Source organism: Echinops telfairi, unplaced genomic scaffold (genome assembly GCF_000313985.2).
Source record: "Echinops telfairi isolate 266 unplaced genomic scaffold, ASM31398v2 ScPeMD7_7466;HRSCAF=8504, whole genome shotgun sequence".
Lineage (NCBI taxonomy): Eukaryota > Metazoa > Chordata > Mammalia > Afrosoricida > Tenrecidae > Echinops > Echinops telfairi.
This window is the reverse complement of record NW_022111366.1, coordinates 4,038,314-4,040,866: the sequence shown is the minus strand read 5'-3', so window position 1 is coordinate 4,040,866 and position 2,553 is coordinate 4,038,314.

Here is a 2,553-nt window from a genome sequence, read left to right as displayed (position 1 = left end):
TGTTGGTGTGCTGCTTCCATGTGGGCTTTGTTGCTTCTGGGCTAGATGGCCGCTTGTTTACTTTCAAGACTTTAAGTCCCCAGACGCTATAGGTCTCGATAGCCGGGCACCATCAGCCTTCTTCACCACACTTACTTATGCACACATTGCTTACATTCTAAGTGAGGCTCACAATCTTGACAAAACAAAACACATCCATTGCTATTGAGTAGATACCAACACATGGCCACCCCTTGTTTGCCAGAGTAGGACTGCCTGCAAACCAAATGGTTTTCAATTATGGTACTTGTATGACTCAGAAACAGGAAACCGGGCTCTTTTCTCATAGCACTACCAGGCTGATTTCAGCCACTAAGCTTTTGGCTAGCAGCTGACCACAAACTGTGCCACATGAGGACCTCCCCACCTTGTGGAGAACTGGCCATTAAAAGGTCAACTTGGCTTACCCCACTGCCTGTATCCTCCTCAGGGAGTGCTGTTAATAAGACAGGTACGCTTGTGGGGGTTCCCCTTATATATCTACTCTGGGAACTTTCTGCACCTTCTCTTCCCTGCTGTTGTTCTTATGGTAGAAGGGCCCCTGTGCTGGTGAGACCAACTGCTGCCTGGAAAATGATGACTCATTTTGATGAGGTGTTGACAGAGGCAAGAGGCTAGGGGAGGCATGTGCTTCAGCAGCAGGTAGTGGCAGAGGTCCAAGGAGAGGTATCTGGACAATCTATGACAACAACACATGGCTGGCTATGAACCTGTTTGTTCTCCATTTATACTGATGAGCCACTTTAAGAATGAGGAAGAACTTGGCAGAACTTCTCTAATGATCAGCCTCTGAAGTACCTTCCAGAGCTATGCTGGAGAGTGTGGACGGTATGCATGTGTACATTTCTTACCTTTTGACCTGGTGATTTCAATTCTAGTTGCCAATGAAAATTAGGTTCCAATGATGTTTATTACTGGTTAACTTACAATAGAAGAAAGCTAAGTTTTTAACAGTAGGAAATTGATTAATAAGTGATATAATGAAATATATAGATATAACAAAATGTGCTAGAAATAATGATATACTTATATATACATACATAAGATATATAGATATAATGAAATAGTATAAATCCATTAAAATAATGCTTTATAAGAATATTACATTACATGAAAAACCCTTCAAGGTATACTGAGAGTAAAAATGCTAGGTAACATAATTTTAATAGCCATATTTCAATTTTTATATCTATGTGAGATAGTTTATCTTATGGGTTGTGATGTGTGTTAGTCTGAGTACTTTAGAGAAACAAATCCACAGAAACTCATGTATAAGAGAGAGTTTTATAGAAAGGTTAAGTGCACATCAAGAGAACATCCCAACCCAGTACTGCCCAAGCCCACAAGTCCAACATTAACCCACATGTCTGACACCAATCCACAAAGTCCTCCTCCATCCCACAAACCACACACTATGACTCCGACTGCAGGAGGATAGCCGAATCAGTGAACATGTAAGCATCTCAGTGCTGGCAAGGGTCTCCACATGGCTGCTCCAGCACCCAGGGCTGCATCAGGGTAGGTCCGTGTGGCTTCTCCTTGGGGATGTCTCACAGTAAGTGAGCCTTGCCAGGTGAAGCAGAGAACTAGCTAAGGCAGCTGCACCCTGGTCCAACCATCACAAAGCAAGAGGACAGAGAACTTGAAAGGTGAGGCTCACTGAGACATTTATCCCTGCACCCTTCTATTAACCCCACATGTGTTTATCTGCCAAGTTGGCACAATAAACTAACTACCTCATGATGGGTACATCAATTTAGCTGGGCCACGCTTCTCGGTGGTTTGATTCTCCAAGATGAGATTGATACAATGCAGTCACCCAAATAAGGAGATCTGCTATGAGCAGCTAGCTAATGGATTGAAAGAAAGTTTCCTCAGAGGAGTGATCTGCTGCCAATATATGCTGATTCTCTGGCAAAGCTTACTTGCCTTTTGCTGGATCTAGTTCCTGCATTTGGCTTGTCATCTGATTGCCAGTTTTATGAACTTGAGTCAACAGCCTGCTGATCCTGAGTGTCATCATCAGCCTGCCATTTTGCTTGTTGACCTTGGATTCATTCACATCTGCTGTCAGCAGCCTGCCAACTAACCTGCTGATCTTGGGTTTGAAAGCTCCTAACGCTCAGTGAGTCTGGAGATGCCTCCAACCTGCCATCAGACCCACAGACTTGGACCTTGCTTGCCTCTACAACTGTTTGCCATTCCTTTGAGATAAATGTTTATAAACATGCATAAATGTGCCACTGGTTGTGGTTATCATATGAACTTGGCCAAGACTGGGGTAAAAAGCAATGTCTCAGGAGCGAGGATCTTTTCCTTCAACTCCCAGCTCTACCATGTAATCGCTATGTGGCCTCGGGAAAATCAGCTTCTTTATAAAGGAATCTATTAAAAGTGCTTGGAATAGTTTCAGCTCACAGAATTGTTATAATAATTATGTATAGATGAACAAAAGAGGCTAGATACCAAAATAGGAGCGATTACCTCTGAATGGTACGATTATGGGTTATTATT